This window comes from Schistocerca piceifrons, chromosome 4 (assembly GCF_021461385.2).
Source record: "Schistocerca piceifrons isolate TAMUIC-IGC-003096 chromosome 4, iqSchPice1.1, whole genome shotgun sequence".
Lineage (NCBI taxonomy): Eukaryota > Metazoa > Arthropoda > Insecta > Orthoptera > Acrididae > Schistocerca > Schistocerca piceifrons.
This window is the reverse complement of record NC_060141.1, coordinates 745,213,614-745,235,183: the sequence shown is the minus strand read 5'-3', so window position 1 is coordinate 745,235,183 and position 21,570 is coordinate 745,213,614. Positions and strand designations below refer to the sequence as shown.

Sequence of the window (21,570 nt, the reverse complement as noted above, 5' to 3'; positions counted from 1 at the left end):
ATTTCTCAGGATCTATGCAGCCAAATTGCGTGAAAATGTAATCACATGTCAGTTCTAGTATAACATATTTGTCCAATGAATACCCGTTTATCATCTGCATTTCTGCTTGGTGTAGCAATTTTAATGGCCAGTAGTGTAGTATCTACAACTTATAGAACACATTTTCTTGAGATATTCAGCATTTTTTGCGTATATGTCCCACATTTATCATCAGCGATGTATGGAACATAGCACAACATATGTGTTTAGTGGGTGGACTATGTGAGGAACCTATAACCTCCACCACATCAATGCTACTAATTGAGGAAAAGTAATTATTGATAACTTATATAATTAGTATTAGAGTCTTAAAAAATTGTGGTAATAGTAATGATATTTTGTAAATAATTTAGTTTCGCTACTGGAGCTGAATCGAATCGTTTAGTTTTTATCGCTCAGAAAATTTCATTCTGTCCCTCATGGGGTAATACCCCCAGGTTGCGAACGACTGAGTTACGTTGTACTTCGGGAAGTACCGTCTTCCGCGCGCTGCGCAGTTCTTTCCAGTGTGTCCACGAAGGCGGAGAAGCGTAGGTACGACAGGCGTGGACGCCACGGCGCGGCAGCGTGGCCCCGTCTGCACATGCGCCGAAGGTCACGCGGCGCCTCGGGGGCGGATCTGCGGCGCGCGGTTGTCGCTCACCAGTCGGCTGGCTGTGGCCCAGCGGAGCGCCACTCTGCAGCGGCTGCAGCGGGCCCAGCGTACGTCATCCATCCACTGTGCTCAGCCTGCGCCGGCTGGCGTCCTGCGCGCAGAACACCGTGAGTACCTGAACGCTCCTGACACAGCACAACACTTCTCCGTAGAAGTAAACACGCCTTATATTGACATCTGCGAATCACTTTACGTGTGATATATGTATACATCCTGCATCTTTCTACGATTTCTATCAATGATTTCTGTTTAAAATACGTGTCAACCGTATCAACTCCGTTGCTACAGAGATAAGGTACACAATTCATTACTACCAAAAGTATTCGATTTGTAACCTCATTTTCCTTGCTGCAGACCTAATATTTAATTTCTAGACGCGTTTCTCCTTTCATATGAAAGGCATCTTCAGTGGACTTTTCTGGAACAACATACAATTTTGATTCTACGTACGACGCTCATATATTTGAAACATTTCAAGCTACAATTTAAGCAAAATTTAAAAATTTAATGCACTTGAAAATTACGGCGAGCAGTGTTTCAGATAAACAAGAGTCATAACTGACAACAAAACTCATCTTCAATGGACTTTTCTGGAACAACATACAAATTTGATCCTACATACGACACTCATATATTTCTATCATTTCAAGCTACAGTTTATGCAAAAATTAAATATTTAATGCACTTGGATATTACAGCGAGCAGTGTTCGAGATATACAAGAATCTTACGTGACAACAAAACTGTGTATTACTACAGCAAGATAAAGGCTTTTAATTTACGAGAGGAATATTTATGTCTTTGCGTCGGAAAACGGGCACAGCAAAAATCTCTGATAAATGTTTATGTGAGTATTGGAAATACATTACTCACACTTGATTTCTTCAACAAAGGGCTCGTTACCGCTACTTCTACAAAATTTTAAAGATGTTTTAGCCTTGCTCCTGACAGGTGATGTATTGTAAGATTTTTAAACATGGCTGAAACAGCAACTGCTCAAATTCTTCACGGTAAATGATAACAGCCAAACAGTTGCGGGATAAAGATTTATTAAAATTCTTGAGCACGGTTTCGGTTGTTGTTATTGTTGTTGTTGTGGTCTTCAGTCCTGAGACTGGTTTGATGCAGCTCTCCATGCTACTCTACCCTGTGCAAGCTCCTTCGTCTCCCAGTACCTACTGCAAGCGACATCCTTCTGAAACGGTTTCGGTATATCTAAATATACCCTCATTAGAAGTAAAACACACTAAAATCACATCCTGCACTGGAAATACATAAAATAATTGTGCCAAAGGCGTCGTCAGTAGTTAAAACATCATCTCCATTTATAGAATATAATTATGGACAGGGGGTTGATACGAACACAGCATAGCATCATTAACACAGGCGAGTTAATGATGCTATGCTGTGTTCGCATCAATCATCTGTCCATAATTATGTTGTATGAATGGAGATGATGTTTTAACTACTGACGACGCCTTTGGCACAATTGTTTTATGTATCTCCAGTGCAGAATGTGATTTTAGTATATTTTACTTCTGATGAAGGTATATTTAGATATACCGAAACAGTGGTCAAGAATTTTAATAAATCTTTATCCTGCAACTATTTGGCTGTTATTTTTAACATGATGATATATTGTAGTTTATACAAATTTTTGCTCAAAAAAATTCTTTATTTGATAAACTGGAGAACTAAATGAAAAATCTGCAAAATTCAATAACAGTATTAGTGAACGATACTGGTAAATCAGCAAAGTGCTGAAAAACAAAATACCTTGATGTTCCGTACATCATCTGAAATCAGCAACCTACTAACCCGTTTATATTTGTAACATTTGTAAATCCGCCGGGAAAGGTTGAAGAGTCACAACCGTTTATATTTGCTGCTTATCGTAAGCCAAAACACGTAATTCATAGTAGGGTGATCATACTTTCTACAACTGTATCTTTTACTAACTTCCACAGCGACATGTACAAAAATAAATCTAGAGAAGCTGTATCGTACGATGGCTACGTAGCAATAATATTTTCAGAATCGCAATAGTCCGACAAAAAGAAGAATCAAGTTAAAAGGACTAATCTTTGTACAGAGCTTTATTTCCTGAACTTCCACATACCCGTATGTTTTATGCTTTCACGAGATCGACAAATTCCACAAGTTTGCCCACACGCATTCCATCAGAAACAAAATAGCGCAGCTATTGCATGTGAACATGTCAGCCCAGTTACAATAATAGTGCTACAGTTTATGTGCCATGTCATTAATAAGCGGTCTTGTGATAAAGGCTTAATTCTGTTACGTTGTAGATTGTGTGGCTAGTATATTATGAATGAGCGGCAGGGAGCCATGACAGTTCGGAAGTAAACATCGCCGTACTGTGCGAATATGGGGGAATATCACGCCACTGTTTTGAATGCGCAACGCCGTTAACGCCAACAGAATTAGGCATGTTTTTTGTATACTTCTGCGTATCATGCAGTGTTCCATTACTACTAAGAGGATTATGAAAGTGAATAAAATCTCAGTAATCCCTATGAAACACAGCAATTTTAACGATTCTACAGAGTGAATAATTCTCTGATGTATCGAAATTACTGGGCCAGTTTTCACACAAAATACAACGTTCATAATTCAGATATGACGCTTATATTTTAAAATACGATTTTAATAAATTGTTTCTTACTTACTATGAGACTGCTTGATGATTTTTCATTCATATTACATGTATTTGTAAACCGCACATGCAAAATTACTTCAGTTCGTTTTCAATTATTTCCTTACCAACACATGTGAGAACATGAGACACAGAGTGGCAATTTATGTAACTTTATTGTATACGCAGTTCCTAAGCAAACAAAGAAAAGAGTATTGTTTATTTATTTAATATCAAATCAACAGACAGTAAGTAATTTGTTTTAACTTTAGAATATTTCTGAGAAAGTATTAATTCATTCTTTCACACATTTTGTCCGAAAAACAACAGCATGAAAAAGTGTCTCAGGAAGGTGAAACGAATAGGCAACAGTGGCTACTGTAGGCCGCTTCGTAATGTATGCTACTAACTAATTATGATTAGTGCATACTTACATCTCTGAGACTTATTGCTAAATTACGTTACGTATGTTATTTTCTATTAAGTGAAAGACAGCTACTCCGGAAAATGGCCGCAGGTCTTCCACTTAACACTATTTAGTTGATATTCTCATATTGTAGTGAAAACAAAGCCTTTACGTAACTCTACACAGACCCGCATAGTTTGTATATAATCTGACAAAGCCAAGATATTTGGAGTAAAAACTTTACTAATATGCGGAATTTACAGCCCTGAACCAACATTCTGGTAAACTGTGACAATGGTTAACGAAGTATTTTCCCACTAGGAATTCTCTGTTTCCTTCCCGATGCTTCTCGGTATATTTTTGACACAACGTGTGAAACTCCGTTCCCTACGCTACCTACGGATAAAAGGTTTATATGGAAATTATTAGTACATCTAGTATTGCGCTTTGGAACTGCACATGTTTCCTCCCCAATTTACACTTGTTGTTAACTGTGAATACCATTAGAGAGTAATTGTTTTGGGAAATAAGTACACTTATCAAAATACTCAGAGGAACACCTATATCAATACCTGCTATGGTACACCTGTTCTGATACAGGCGGTACTTGTGGTTTTATTACACAACCTGAGATCTTTGATTTCAGTGTATGCAGCAACTAAAGTCGTTCACCATCTACCGGCTGTGTTAGGCATTACATTACCATGTGACGCAAAAGAAGGAAGTGAGTACCGGTGTTCCAGATGGCAGTTGCCTATTATGGACATTTTTTTCAACTAGTCACATGCAATGCGGTATCTTTATGCAGTGAAATTGGCAAGGGCAGTCTGTTTGATCCAAGAAGGATAGACTTTCTGTCATGTTGCTGAAGATTTCGATGCATCTCCATGAGTCATCCACAGGCTGTGGGCACGCTACAGAGAGACAGGCCAGTACAAAATGCGGGTTGGAAAAGGACACCGAAGCATCATTACAACCCCACGTGAAGACCTATACCTGACCATCTCTGCGTCGCAGTGTCGTACGGGTACCACCAGAGAACTGCAAGACGAACTCAGAAGGGCCAATGGAGGCACTGTGTACGACCAGACTACAGTGAACAGGTCACGAGAAAGGACCTTATGACGCGGACGTCCCGTTAGCGTAACCCACTTGATCCGACAACATCTCGCAGCTCGCCTTCAATTCAGTCTTTTGCATGTCAACTGGCAACACCGTCACTAGTGATATGTGTTATTCATGGACGAGTCCACATTTTCTGTGACACGAGGTGATGGCAATGTTTTTTGTGTAGAGACGAAACAGATTCACTCAAGGTTCTGTGGTGGTGTGAGCAGGCACCAATGTTGACAACCGTACGGATCTTGCGTCGTTGTCCACGGTCGTCTTAACGCCATACAGGAGATCGGACAGGTCGTGTTGGACTTCGTGGTTAATCCTGCAACGTTTGTCTGCCTGAATTCCTTATCACACAGTATAGTGCCAGGGCCTATGTGGCGGGCGTCAATTGAGATGTTTTGCAAAATCTGGACACTGAAGCAACGGAATGGCCAGTGATGAGTCCCGACATGAACCCCTTCGAGCATGTGAGGGACATGTTCGATAGACGTGTTCGTCGTTGTCTGTTCCACCACAGGCTCTTCAAGCTCTCTCAAGGGCTGTCTTTGAAGACTGGGAGCGGATACCACTTGGTCTATCCAGTGGCAGAATGCTGTACCCTGTGTGGCTCAACAGCAAACACACACACATGGTAGATAGCCAACTTAATGCAACAATGCGTATTATATCAGGCACAATCAGGCCAACTCCTACAGTGTGGCTGCCCGTTCTCAGTAACATAGCCCCTCCTAACCTGCGCCGAAAACACGCTCTGCTTGGAGAATTTCAGAAAATCATGACCAACCCTCAATTAAAAATCCATGAAGATACTCACGACATCCAAGGAAACCGACTCCGGTCGAGGCATCCTCCACGAAAGACCGCACAGGCGCTGCACCAAACCAACTTTAAAATAAATGACCGATGGAAAGAGGAATGGGAGAGCAGAACGGCATTAAACTGCCACAGTATGCCGTGCATCTTTAGTAAACCAGAAGGATTTGATTGCACTCGCAAAGTTTGGTCAACCCTTAATCGTATCAGAACCAACTGTAGGAGATGCACCGACTCCTTACACAGATGGGGTAAACTTCCTTCGGCCGCTTGCGACTGTGGCGCTGACGGTCAAACACATCGTGCAGGAATGCCCACTAAGCACTAAGGGCATATGAGGTGACCCACAGGATTTCCTAATGGCGACCCAAGAGGCAATCGACTATATATTACCTAAGCTGGACGGTTGTTTGTGATTGCTCTTCTGTGAGTGTAAATTTACAATTGGTGGTGTTCTTATATACAAAATGTTATTTATTGTTCTGTTTATAGATATGTGACTTTTTTTTTTTTAAATCGTGTTGTTCCTGTAATTTTTACTATGACCTTATGAGCCATACGCTAAATAAAAATAAGTAAACTTATATGGAACATAATGAGATTTTCACTCTGCAGTGGAGTGTGCGATGATATGAAACTTACAGGAGCGCTAGTTCTGCTAGGCTCGCAGAAGAGTTTCTGTGAAGTTTGGAAGGTAGGAGACGAGGTTCTGGCAGAATTGAAGCTGTGAGGAGGGGTCGTGAGTCGTGCTAGGGTAGCTCAGATGGTAGAGCACTTGCCCGCGAAAGGCAACGGTCCCGAGTTCGAGTCTCTGTCGGCACACAGTTTTATATGGAACATGTCACGTAGGTAACAGGCGGTGATAAATGCTCATGGAGGGCATACACGTTATCGAAGCTTTCAATGTCCAACGAAAAGCACCAAGGATGACGGGATGATGGCTACTCCCACTTTGGTTTCGACACCTGTCGGATATTTCAATTCTTGTAACGTAAGTGAACGAGGATGTAATGATATTCTGTTGTGTACTTAATCTGTGAAAGACAAAGATATTATTTGACAACATACTCATAATTATTGCTCATGGCGTACGGCAGACGCTCGAATTCATGTTCCCCTAAATCTTTTGAGTAATGTGTAAGTATCCAGAGGTCCTTCAAGAGGCTTCTGCCAACTTCATACAAAATGCTGACAGCACACTTCTGCAGAAGTAATACTTCTTTCATCTTGGATTCATTGATTACAGAATATCATGTCACAGGACAATGGGTTAAAGGAAGCAACAAAGTGAGAAAGATTTGTCAGTGCAAATTAGGCATGACTGAGCTTTCTGGTTAAGTTATCCACGTACTATTGCCACCTCAGCATACTGTCAATCTGGACGCTTAGGAACCTCAGCTGGTGTGTGGTCACGGATCTGAATTCGGGCTCCTGTAAGCTACTTTTGTTTCTTTGGTGTCTCCGCCAGACACCACACTTGCTAGGTGGTAACCTTTAAACCGGCCGCGGTCCGTTAGTATACGTCGGACCCGCGTGTCGCCACTGTCAGTGATTGCAGACCGAGCGCCGCCACACGGCAGGTCTAGAGAGACTTCCCAGCACTCGACCCCAGTTGTACAACCGACTTTGCTAGCGATGGTTCACTGACAAAACACGCTCTCATTTGCCGAGACGATAGTTAGCATAGCCTTCAGCTACGTCATTTGCTACGACCTAGCAAGGCGCCATATTCAGTTGCTTCTTCCAGAATGTATTCTGAACAGATAATATTGTGAATCATGTACCGTCAAGAGCGACGTTCATCATTATTGGATTAAAGTTAAGTATCAAACTGATTACGTCCGTTTTCTGAATTCTAATTCCTTGTCATGTTCCAGGCCTCACGTCAGTATAGTCCTTCCCTCCTCACACCAGCCTGCGTGAGCTAAAACGCGTGCATTTCGGCCTCCACTAGTAACACGGTGTTGGCTCTTCTGCCAACACAACAGTTTCACATCGTATATTATGTGCTTCTGAAATGCTGAAGGTGTAACCATTAGCTATGAACCACTAGTGTGTTCAATTAATCGTCTGGCTTTGTCTGCATGAGTGTATTTGGAACATTCATCCAAAAACACGCTAACATAACAGATTTTGAAGAGTCCGTTAACGCTGCGGGTAAATTATTTATGTTGGTCATGAACACAAGCGGGCAAAGAACATGATCTTGCCAAAGATCATATTTAACACTTCCTCACTCTGACTTCAGCTTTATTCGTGTCCTATCATATGCTAAAGTTCGTAAGATAGCTCTCCATCCATGCAAAGCGAATGCTTCGAAATCTGTACCAGTTTAGATTCCCTGATAGAATTTTATGATGCGCACAATCAGAGGTCTTGATAAGATCACAAAAATTGACAACAGTGATTTTTTAAGATTCCGTATGTCAGTGACTAAATACTGTACCGCTATAGGATGACTTCGTCGTCCGTCTGTCTGTTAAGAGTCCTTTTTCTAAGAACCTGGAGGAGGTACTACGTTAAAGTCATGTTGTGTACGGTCCCTATTGCTTGTAAATAATTCATCATCATCATCATCTTCATCATTTAAGACTGATTATGCCTTTCAGCGTTCAGTCTGGAGCATAGCCCCCCTTATAAAATTCCTCCATGATCCCCTATTCAGTGCTAACATTGGTGCCTCTTCTGATGTTACACCTATTACTTCAAAATCATTCTTAACCGAATCCAGGTACCTTCTCCTTGGTCTGCCACGACTACTCCTACCCTCTACTGCTGAGCCCGTGAGTCTCATGGGTAACCTTGCTTCTCCCATGCGTGTAACATGACCCCACCATCTAAGCCTGTTCGCCCTGACTGCTACATCTATAGAGTTCATTCCCAGTTTTTCTTTGATTTCCTCATTGTGGACACCCTCCTGCCATTGTTCCCATCTACTAGTACCTGCAATCATCCTAGCAAATAATCCTAGTAAATAATTTCAACAGCTAAATCTATTCACTTCAATGATACGGCCGTCTGTTAAGACCACTTTTTTCGAACATGCAGAGGCATCAAGTTGAAATTGATGTCAAATACTATTGACTCTTGTCCATTCGTTGTGTAAAAGGATTTAAACTTCTGTCTTCTGTGTGAATGCTTCCAGAAGAGAGAGCCATTTTAATTTTTTTAGGTCGTCAGTGTTCTAACTGGTTTGATGCGCTCCGCCACAAAATCCTCTCGTGTGGCAATCTCTTCATCTCAGAGTAGCACTTACAACCTACTTCTTCAGTTATTTGCTGGACGTATTTCAATCTCTGTCTTCCTCCACAGCTTTTACCCTCTGAAGCTCCCTCTAATACCATGCAAGTCATAACCTCATGTGTTAACAGATGTCCTATCATCCAGTCCCTTCTCCTTATCAGTGTTTTCCATATATTCCTCTCCTATCCTCATTCCTTACATTATCGGTCCTCCTAATATTCAACATTCTCTGTAGCACCAAATCTCAAACGCTTCCATTCTGTCCTGTTCCGGTTTTCCCACAGTCCATGTTTCACTACCATACAAATCTGTGCTCCAGACGTTTATTCTGAGAAATTTCTTCCTCATATTAGGGCTTATGTTTGATATTAGTAGGCTTCTCTTGGCCCGGAATGCCGTTTTTTGCCAGCCAGTGTTAGTCTTCTTTTGATGTCCTCGTTGCTCCGTCCGTCACTGGTTATTTCGCTGCGTAGGCAGCAGAATTCCTTAACTTCATCTACTTCGTGACCATCAATCCCTATGTTAAGTTTCATGCTGCTCTCATTTCTGCTACTTCTCATTGCTTTCGTTCTTCTTCGATCTACTCTCAGTCCATATTCTGTGCGCATTGGATTGTTCATTCCATTCAGCAAATCATGTAATTCTTCTTCACTTTCACTCAGGATAGCAAAGTCATCAGTGAATCATATCGTTGATCTCCTTGAATTTTAATCCCACTCCTGAGCTTTTCTTTTATTTCAATCATTGTTTCCTCCATGTACAGATTGAATAGAAGTGGGGGAAGACTACCTCCCTGTCTTACACACTTTTTAATGTGAACGCTTCGTTCTTGGTCGTCCACTCGTATTAGTTCCTGCTGGTTCTTGTACATATTGTATATTACCCGTCTCTACCTTTGGTTACCCCTGTTTTTCTCAGAACTGCACCATTTTACATTGTCGACCGATTTTTCCAGGTCAACAAATCATATGAACGTCTCTTGATTTTTCTTTAGTCTTGCTTCCATTATCAACCGCAACGTCAGAATTGCCTCTGTGGTGACTACCTTTCCTGAAGCCTAACTGATGGTCAACTAGCATATCCTCAGGTTTTTCATTCTTCAGTATATTATTCTTGTCATCAACTTGGATGAAAGCACTGTTAAGATGATTGTGTGACAATTCTCGCACTTGTCAGGTCTACCAGTCTTCAGAATAGTGTGGATGTTACTTTTCCGAATGTCAGACGGTATGTAGACAGACTCATTCTACCCACCAACTAGGATTCTCGTTGCCCCAATGATTTTAGAAATTCTGATGGAATGTCATCTATCCCTTCTGCCTTACATCCCTTCTCTTAAGTTCTCCACATCTTTCTTAGATTCTTACTCTAATATTGGATCCCCTGTCTCTTCTGTATGGACTCCTGTTTCTTCCTCTATCACATCAGACAAATCTTCCTCCTCATAGAGACCTTCAATGTACTCTTTCCACCTATCCACTCTTTCCTCTGCATTAAACATTTATTATTCATCTGCAGAATATTCTTGCCCTGTATGGTGCAGATCTACTCATGCTAAACAAGTGGATATCGTCTTGAATGAAACCTGCAGACTCGTTACGGGATGTTTGAGATCTACACCACTTGATAACGTGTATTGTCTAGCGGGCATCCCACCTCCAGATATCCGTCGTGAATGTGCGTCCAGACTGGAAAAGCCTGAGGCATTATATCTCAACACCCACGCATTACACGGGTATCAGCCTGCAGTACCAAGGCTCGAGTCAAAGAAAAGCTTTCTCAACTGAAAGCCTCACTAAACCACCATCGAACTTCAGAGTCAATTCATGGCGTTCCAGATCCAACCACCTTGCAGGTTGGATGATCCCGACCGATAGCCGCCCACTAGATCACGAAGAAAGCAAGTCAGTATGGAAGACCATCAACAGGCTGCGTTCTGGAGTTGGAAGAACGAACAACTTTAAAAAGTGGGGATTTGCATGAAACTCCACAGCATGTAAATGTGGTGAAGAACAGACAGTTAGTCATCTTCTTGTCGGCAGCCTATGCCCAACGTCATGCTCGGCACAGAATGTCATCGATGCCACCAAGGAAGCATGCAAAGTTGCTGCATACTGGTCACGCCGCATTTAATTGTTGCTGTAATGCTTATAGTACCATGTTTTGGAACATTTTGTGTAACTTGTAAGCTGTAGTGTGTGTTTCTGACATGATTAAATAAAAACACTGGAATTCCCGTTGCTCTCTTAATGTTACCACCCTTGTTTTTAATGTCACCAAAGGTTGTTTTGACTTTCCTGTATGCTGAGTCGGTTCTTCCGACAATCATTTCTTTTCCTATTGCTTCACATCTTTCATTCAGCCATTACGCCTTTGCTTCCATGCACTTCCTATTTATTTCATTCCTCAGCGACTCGTATTTCTATATTCCTGAATTTTCCTGAACATTTTTGTACTTCCGTCTTTCATCGATCAACTGAAATATTCCTTCTGTTAACCATGATTTCTTCCCATTACCTTCTTTGTACCTATGTTTTTCTTTCCAATTTCTGTGATTGCTCTTTCCTAAGGTGTCCGCTTCTCTTCAACTGTACTGCCTACTGGGTATTCCTTATTGTTGTATCTATAACCTTAGAGAACTACAAGCGAGTCTCATCTTTCCTTTGTTCCTTTGTTCCTTTCCTTCTGTATCCCATTTTTTGTGTACTAATTCTTCCTGACTAATCTCTTGTATTTCAGCCTACTCTTCATCACTACTACATTGTGGTCCGAGTCCATATCTGCTCCTGGGTACGCCTTACAACCCAGTATCTGATTTTGGAATCTCTGTCTGACGATGATCTAATGTAACTGAATAAGTCCCGGTTCACCGGGTCTTTTTCAAATATAACTCCTCCTCTTGTGATTCTTGACCATAATATTTGCTATTACCAGCTGAAATTTACTACAGAACTCAACTAGTGTTTCTCATATCTCATTCCTTGTCCTAAGCCCATATTCTCCTGTAACATTTTCCTCTACTCCTTCACCTACAACTGCATTCCAGCCCCACATGACTATTAGATTTTCGTCTCCCTTTATGTGCTGCATTACTCTTTCAATATCGTCATATACTTTCTCTCTCTCTTAATCATCAGCTTGCGACGTCGAGATGTATACTTGAACTACCACGTTTCGGTGCTGGTTTGCTGTCGATTCTGACAAGAACAACCCTCTCACTAACTGTTCACTGTAAAACATTTTTTGCCCTACGTTCCTATTCATTTTTTCTTCTGCTGCAGTTGATGTTATCCTGTACTCATCTGGTTATAAATCCTTGTCTTCTTTCGATTTCACTTCGCTGATCCCTACTGTATCTAGATTGGGCCTTTTAAGATTTTCTACCTTCCCTACCACATTCAAGGTTTTTACATACCACATCCCAATTCGTAGAACGGTATCTTTTCTTTGACTGTTCAGTCTTTATCTCATGGTCACCTCCCTCTTGTCAAAGCCCTCCCGGAAATCCGATTGGGAGACTATTCCGGGAACTTTTGCCAATCATGATACTTTATCGACACATGTGATGTGTCTTTAATGTTGTGGGACTGATGACCTAAGATGTTAAGTCCCATAGTACTTAGAGCCATAGTGCTTAGAGCCATTTAATGTTGTGGTTTCCACAGCCTTCTGCTTCCACATACCGTTGATCATTGCTGATTCTTCTGCCTATAGGGGCAGTTTCCCACCCCAAGGACAAAAGTGCCCTGAACATTCTGTCCGCTCCTCCGCCCTCATTGACAAGGCCGTTGGGAGAATGAGGGTGACTTCTTATGCCGGAAGTCATTGGCTGCCGGTGCTGATTATTAATTAAAGTTTAAGCGATAGTGGGTTTCGAACCCGGAATGAGAACGTTTACTAACTACAGATTCTACCACTAGACCATGGGTGCAACAACAGCAATTAATCACTCGGAAACTCACTTATTCAAAATCTGTAGATGAACTACCAATATAAGTAGTTATGTTTGGAATGAACTCTCAGAGAGCGAGTTGTACCCACACTTGGCCTGTTTCTCTTTTTTATGTTCAGGTCCACCATGTGTGAGTCCTTCATATCTTATGTTCTGTACATGCGCTGAACTGAGCTGCTGTTAAAATAAATGTTGTTTTCAGAAAAGTGGTTCGGTATTCTGAGAGCCGAAGGGCGGGTTCGGACACCTAATTGGAAAGATTTTTCGTTTCCTTTGCACAAACCTGCGCCGTAACTCCGAGAAGTGTGAGAGCTGTGTCATCAAATGTATGTTCAGTGTAGGTGACTGTAATGCGTGTGTGTATGTGTGTGTGTGTGTGTGTGTGTAATTTTTTGTGGTAAGTTCCTATGGGATCAAACTGCTGAAGTCATCGGTCGCTAGGCTTACACACTACTTAATCTAACTGAAACTAACTTACGCTAAGTATAACACACACACTTATGCCTGAGAGAGGACTCGAACCTCCGACTGGGGAAGCTGCGCGAACCGTGGCAAGGCGCCCAAGTCCGCGCGGCCACCCCGCGCTGCTGTGTGTTTGTAGAATAGTGTCTGATGATAATGACAAAGGGGAGATGATGAAACCCAGTGCCGGCACCGCGGCTGATCCCTTTCGAGCAACACCAATGGGTCGTCGAGGTTAATGACCCCATCGGAAAGGTGGATCGCCATCAACGCCTTGACATTCACACACTTTTGAGGCCCTACGACCGTTCATTTCGATCTTTGACACGGACCAGCAGCTGCAGGCACACTACCATCTTCGATGTAGTCGTGCTACAGGTAGTTACCTCAAGCAGTAGTAGCAGTTTAGCTACGCATTGCTTTGAACAGTACACTGCAGTATCGTTAAAATACGTATGTCGTTTCCTTCATTTCATGGGCGCGATTTTCTCGCACTGTGACTGCAAACCAACTGTGCATGCCATGTGGTAAAATTCAACGAAACCTCACCCTTTCTCATCCCGAGCCGGCCGGGGTGGCCGAGCGGTTCTAGGCACTACAGTCTGGAACCGCGCGACCGCTACGGTCGCAGGTTCGAATCCTGCCTCGGGCATGGATGTGTGTGATGTCCTTAGGTTAGGTAGGTTTAATTAGTTCTAAGTTCTAGGCGACTGATGACCTCAGAAGGTAAGTCCCATAGTGCTCAGAGCCATTTGAACCATTTTTTTCTCATCCCGAAATGCTTCCCATGATTCAGCATTAACTCTCCGACTTAATTCTGGTTTTGTCTATCAAGTGTTCTGTGAGTCGTCTCTCATTGTGCAATATCAGTTAAGTGTTCCCTAACCTTAACGTTGTGTTTTGATCAACTCTGATAACAGAATACACTTGTGTTTTTTTATTACTCCTTAATTTATTTCTTATTTTTATTGTGATATCCTCCTATCGTTCCCAGTATCGAGACAAATCAGGGACCGGCTGCAAGTAAAAATGTTGACGACTTCTTGCGCAATACGATAAAGGATCAATTTAGAAACCCTGAGAACTGTTAATGTGAGTATACCGCGTCCGCAAACTCTTTTTCGTTTATGCCTCAAGAGATGTAGAAGACCGTTGGGTGATGTAACGCAATACGTGGCTGCGGATGTTAATCTTCATTTACTCTTTCTGAACTGCGAATACACAACGAACTGCTAAATAAAAATTCTGCATTTCCCTCTGGAGAGGCAGTGTGCGGCCATTTTTAACAAATAATGACATAGTCGCAGCAAAGATCCACAGTGATACAGGAAAGGCTTTTTTATATTCATTATAGTTAAGAACCACAATATTTTAAATCAGGTAATTCATTTCGGTTTGTGATGTGCATCCTTGAGACCCAAAAAAAAAAAAAAAAAAAACAAATACCAGAAAGGCATCATACCGTGCAAAGTGCACCAGATTTACTCGTACGATGTAAGGGAATCAGAAATCAATTTCTGAGGCAGTAACACACTCACATACCTGAGCATAAACAATTTTTCAATCATAGAACGACGACAGATGTAAATATGATACAGTCAATGGAATAGTTCAAACAAGTCTCGTCGTTTTGATATATAAGCAAGTACACAATACCACGTACACTATTGTAACGGACAAGTTGATTCTATACAACGCCATTCGAGATGGCCGTGAAACGAACGACTAACACTTCTATAGCACGACGTGCAAGGATTCACTACTGCACATCCAGTTTACATGACGTGAACAATTACTCATTTATGGAACAAACAAATGGTCAAAACCCTTTTAGTAAGGGTCAACAAAGCTTATCAATAAAACTTCATGCTAGTACAATCAGCAGAATGCTAGAATATACGGAATTGTGAAGAAGAGGGAGACTTTGTGTAACGGAAGTAACAACATTACAAAACACAGCATTGCATTATTTAGAACAGTTGGCGAAATAGAACCAGCTTGAAGTAACAAATTTGCTAAGGCAGGCTGTTGCAGGATGAAACACTTCTCAGACTTCCGCGTCCAGGAAACTCTGATATAACTGAAACAGCTTTCCTTATTCCACTTTGGAATCATTCAATTTATGTGTGCTGCAACCTTTTCCCGAAATTACAAAATTTACCGTGGAAAAGTAAAGCTTTTCCAAATTTGGAAAAACACCTCCAGGGTACAATATCATCATGTACCTGCAAAAAAGAAATTCTATTCCAATTTAAAATTGTTGTAATCTACAACATAATCTCAGTGCCATATGTAACTGTCAGTGTTTTACATTATTACTCTACTACAAAACAATAACCAGCAAGAGTAATCAAATTAAAATAAGTATTATCAAAAACCAGTTAGAAGTAAAAGATGATTTGAAACAGAAGCTACTGTCCGCTAACACAAATTCCCATTCTCAAGATACGGGAAATTGTTAAGACATTAATAAAACTCAGTTCATTTGCCAATTCCACTTGTTCTACTGTAGAAGACCTTCCATTTCGAGGTACAAGATGCCGCACGACTGACGAAATATCACTTAACTGTCCACAAACTGGCTAATCTGTTTTAAAAATATACAGATTTCTACTCACCATAGGACTCTGTAACTGAGCAATTAACACTATCTTCGAAATAGATTTAATATGTTATACAGCACTTAAATATATAGCACTCGTAATAGTTAGTGAATGACGCAGCCAGCCACAAAAACTTTCATTAACGACCGCGGAGATCACAAGATCCAACATGGATAAAATAACATCATGATGATGATGGGGCCCCATACTCCCAGGAGTGTAGGGGACGATGCTGGAGACCCGCACCGCTGTACAAGGCAAGGTCCTAGCGGAGGTGGTTTGCCATTGCTTTCTTCTGACAGTCACGGGGTTGAATGATGATTATGAAGACGACACAACAACAGCCAGTCATCTCGAGACAGGTAAAATCCCTGACCCCGCGAGAACGCTACCGCAAGACCACGAACTGCGGACTAACATAACATAGAACTCCTAATATTTTCAAACGCTGCACGAAACACAGCCTCCTGTCAGATATGAAGGGAAACAGCAAAAACTGCCGCAAACTGCTTATGGCGGTTTGTAGTGCGCATTCCGTCATGTGGTTCTAAACTGAGTCACTAGGCAGAAACATCCGCCAGGAAACATCGAGCAATTCTGGGTACACTATTCTCCAGGTACTGCACTCTCCCTACAAGATGAAAACAAGTTCAATGAAATTACCCTATCAGTAAATCTCAAGATAGAAGTTGACGACTTTCTGTTGGTGTATGTATATGGGTCAAGTTACTGTCGCGCCATTATAAGTCTGTGACATGCTTTTTATATATATATTGTGGGATTTTTTAAAAATGCTTTTCCCATCATAATGGAGAAGTACCTATACAAAAAGAAACTGTATTAACTAGCGGTTTGCCAAGTTGCATAACAGCATAGCATGACGAGAGCAGGAGAACTGAATTTTTCGAAATTTTCGTGATTTCTTTCAGGAGTTGAGCCAAAGAGAAAGGATATGTCTTTATTAAATGAGGTCGAGTGGACTAGATTAGATTAGACTAGATTCAGTTCTCGTTCCATAGACCAAAAGAGAAAATCATTCTCATGGGAGTGGAACACATCAGAAAGTATAACTTTTTTTTTTTTTTTTTTGGTCATCAGTCTGCTGACTGGTTTGATGCGGCCTGTCACAAATTCCTTTCCTATGCTAACCTCTTCATCTCAGAGTAGCACTTGCAACCTACGTCCTCAATTATTTGCTTGACGTATTCCAATCTCTGTCTTCCTCTACAGTTTTTGCCCTCTACAGCTCCCTCTAGCACCATGGAAGTCATTCCCTCATGTCTTAGCAGAGGTCCTATCATCCTGTCCCTTCTCCTTATCAGTGTTTTCCATATATTCCTTTCCACTCCGATTCTGTGTAGAACCTCCTCATTCCTTACCTTATCAGTCCACCTAATTTTCAACATTCGTCTATAGCACCACATCTCAAATGCTTCGATTCTCTTCTGTTCCGATTTTCCCACAGTCCATGTTTCCCTACCATACAATGCTGTACTCCATACGTACATCCTCAGAAATTTCTTCCTCAAATTAAGGCCGATATTTGATATTAGTAGACTTCTCTTGGCCAGAAATGCCTTTTTTGTCATAGCGAGTCTGCTTTTGATGTCCTCCTTGCTCCGTCCGTCATAGGTTATTTTACTGCCTAGGTAGCAGAATTCCTTAACTTCAATGACTTCGTGACCATCAATCCTGATGTTAAGTTTCTCGCTGTTCTCATTTCTACTACTTCTCATTACCTTCGTCTTTCTCCGATTTACTCTCAAACCGTACTGTGTACTCATTAGACTGTTCATTCCGTTCAGCAGATCATTTAATTCTTCTTCACTTTCACTCGGGATAGCAATGTCATCAGCGAATCGTATCATTGATATCCTTTCACCTTGTATTTTAATTCCACTCCTGAACCTTTCTTTTATTTCCATCATTGCTTCCTCGATGTACAGATTGAAGAGTAGGGGCGAAAGGCTACAGCCTTGTCTTACACCCTTCTTAATACGAGCACTTCGTGCTTGATCGTCCACTCTTATTATTCCCTCTTGGTTGTTGTACATATTGTATATGACCCGTCTCTCCCTATAGCCTACCCCTACTTTTTTCAGAATCTGTAACAGCTTGCACCATTTTATATTGTCGAACGCTTTTTCCAGGTCGACAAGTTCTATGAACGTGTCTTGATTTTTCTTTAGCCTTGCTTCCATTATTACCCGTAACGTCAGAATTGCCTCTCTCGTCCCTGTACTTTTCCTAATGCTAAACTGATCGTCACCTAGCGCATTCTCAATTTTCTTTTCCATTCTTCTGTATATTATTCTTGTAAGCAGCTTCGATGCATGAGCAGTTAAGCTGATTGTGCGATAATTTTCGCACTTGTCAGCTCTTACCGTCTTCGGATTTCTGTGGATGATGCTTTTCCGAAAGTCAGATGGGATGTCGCCAGACTCATATATTCTACTCACCAACGTGAATAGTCGTTTTGATGCCACTTTCCCCGATGATTTTAGAAATTCTGATGGAATGTTATCTATCCCTTCTGCCTTATTTGACCGTAAGTCCTCCAAAGCTCTTTTAAATTCCGATTCTAATACTGGATCCCCTATCTCTTCTAAATCGACTCCTGTTTCTCCTTCTATTACATCAGACAAATCGTGACCCTCATAGAGGCTTTCAATGTATTTTTTCCACCTATCTGCCCTCTCGTCTGCATTTAACAGTGGAATTCCCGTTGCACTCTTAATGTTACCACCGTTGCTTTTAATGTCACCAAAGGTTGTTTTGACTTTCTGTATGCTGAGTCTGTCATTCTTACAATCATATCTTTTCGATGTCTTCAGATTTTTCCTGCAGCCATTTCGTGCTTCCCAGCACTTCCTATTTATTTCATTCCTCAGCGACTTGTATTTCTGTATTCCTGATTTTCCCGGAAAATGTTTGTACTTCCTCCTTTCATCAATCAACTGAAGTATTTCTTCTGTTACCCGTGGTTTCTTGGCAGCTACCTTCTTTGTACCTATGTTTTCCTTCCCAACTTCTGTGATGGCCCTTTTTAGAGATGTTCATTCCTCTTTAACTGTACTACCTACTGCGCTATTCCTTATTGCTTTATCTATAGCGTTAGAGAACTTCAAACGTATCTCGTCATTCCTTAGTACTTCCGTATCCCAGTTCTTTGCGTATTGATTCTTCTTGACTAATGTCTTGAACTTCAGCCTACTCCTCATCACTACTATATTGTGATCTGAGTCTATATCTGCTCCTGGGTACGCCTTCCAATCCAGTATCTGATTTCGGAATCTCTGTCTGACCATGATGTAATCTAATTGAAATCCTCACGTATGTCCCGGCCTTTTCCAAGTATACCTCTTCCTCTTGTGATTCTTGAACAGGGTATTCGTTATTACTAGCTGAAACTTGTTACAGAACTCAATTAGCCTTTCTCCTCTTTCATTCCTTGTCCCAAGCCCATATTCACCTGTAACCTTTTCTGCTACTCCTTCCCCTACTACTGCATTTCAGTCACCCATGACTATTAGATTTTCGTCCCCCTTTACATACTGCATTACTCTTTCAATATCCTCATACACTTTCACTATCTGTTCATCTTCAGCTTGCGACGTCGGCATGTATACCTGAACTATCGTTGTTGGTGTTGGTCTGCTGTCGATTCTGATTAGAACAACCCGGTCACTGAAATGTTTACAGTAACACACCCTCTGCCCTACCTTCCTATTCATTACGAATCCCACACCTGTTATACCATTTTCTGCTGCTGTTGATATTAGCCGATACTCATCTTACCAGAAATCCTTGTCTTCCTTCCACTTCACTTCACTGACCCCTACTATATCTAGATTGAGCCTTTGCATTTCCCTTTTCAGATTTTCTAGTTTCCCTACCAAGTTCAAGCTTGTGACATTCCACGCCCCGACTCGTAGAGCGTTATCCTTTCGTAGATTATTCAATCTTTTTCTCATGGCAACCTCCCACTTGGCAGTCCCCTCCCAGAGATCCGAATGGGGGACTATTCCGGAATCTTTTGCCAATGGAGAGATCATCATGACACTTCTTCAGTTACAGGCCACATATCCTGTGGATACACGTTACGTGTCTTTAATGCAGTGGTTTCCATTGCCTTCTGCATCCTCATGTCGTTGATCATTGCTGATTCTTCCGCCTTTAGGGGCAATTTTCCACCCCTAGGACAAGAGAGTGCCCTGAACCTCTATCCGCTCCTCCGCCCTCTTTGACAAGGCCGTTGGCAGAATGAGGCTGACTACTTATGCCGGAAGTCTTCGGCCGGCAATGCTGATTATTTATCAAAATTTAGGCAGTGGCGGGGAATGAAACCGGGACCGAAGACGTTTTCATTATAATTCAAAGACGCTATCCCTAGACCACCATATTCCGATATGTATAACATAAAAACATAAAACATTTGAACATAATACAGGTACTCACTACCTGATCATTTGTCAGGTGATTGTAAAATAGGTGAATGCATTGCAGTAAACGGAAACGGCTAATATTCACAGAATTAAATCACTCTCAGAATGAAACATAGTTACGCACTTTCAATAAACTCATCATACACAAAATACGCAACCTTGACATACGACCAAGTACTGTCATAACTGAAATCTAACAGACATTTTTACTTAACCTGGCCTAATAGTCCTTGTTAAGATATCCATGTATAGAGTAGAAGGAGTTGCCAATCAAAAAGTCTTTCAAACTCTGTTTAAACTGTGCTTTATCTCAAGGTAAGTTTTTCATGGTTGCTGGCAATTTATTGAAAATGTGTGTTCCTGAATATTGAAAGATTTTGGGTCTTTATGTAGATTGTTCTTATTCCTATTATTAATACTGTGCATTGAACTGTTGGTTGGAAACAGAGACATATTACTTTCAACATATTTCATTAAGGACTATATATACTGAGAAGCAGTGGTTAGAATACAGAGTTCCTTGAACAGGTTTCTATATGATGTTCTTGAATTTACACTACAAATGATTTTTATTACATGCTTTTGCGCACAAAAAACTTCTGCTCGAATTGCCGAGTTACCCCAGCATATGATTCCGTACCATATAACAGAATGAACGTAAGGAATGTATACAAGTTTTTTTTTATTTTTGTATCTCTTACATCGGACATCATTCTCACCACAAATACATACTTGTTTAGGTGCTTCAGCAATTCTGTGGTATGCCCTTCCCAAATGAATTTTTTATCAAGTTGTAATCCTAGGAATTTAACACAGTCATCCTCTTCGATCTGCATGTCTTTATATGTTATACTCATGCTAGAAGGAAATCTCTAACAGGTTTTGAACTGCATATAATGGGTGTTTTAATGATCGTGAATTAACTTTAAGCCAACATTGATGTCAGTGACAAATTGATTAGCAGTCACTTCTAAATCTGTACTTGACTTCCAGAGTGAGATTTTTCACTCTGCAGCGGAGTGTGCGCTGATATGAAACTTCCTGGCAGATTAAAACTGTGTGCCGGACCGAGACTCGATCTCGGGACCTTTGCCTTTCGCGGGCAAGTGCTCTACCAACTGAGCTACCCAAGCACGACTCACGCCCCGTCCTCACAAGAGCACTTGCCCGCGAAAGGC

The 21,570-nt window shown here is 41.3% G+C and overlaps 1 protein-coding gene across 1 annotated transcript in view; it reads left to right on the top strand.

The window, feature by feature from the left end:
• The first annotated feature begins 697 nt into the window (after window positions 1–697).
• LOC124795060 (RNA-binding protein Raly-like) overlaps window positions 698–21,570 on the top strand; it is a 431,777-nt gene continuing 410,904 nt past the window's right edge. Inside the window, exon 1 of the mRNA XM_047258860.1 lies at window positions 698–801. The gene's annotated coding sequence lies outside the window, so the exon portion shown is untranslated. The remainder of the gene's footprint in view (window positions 802–21,570) is intronic.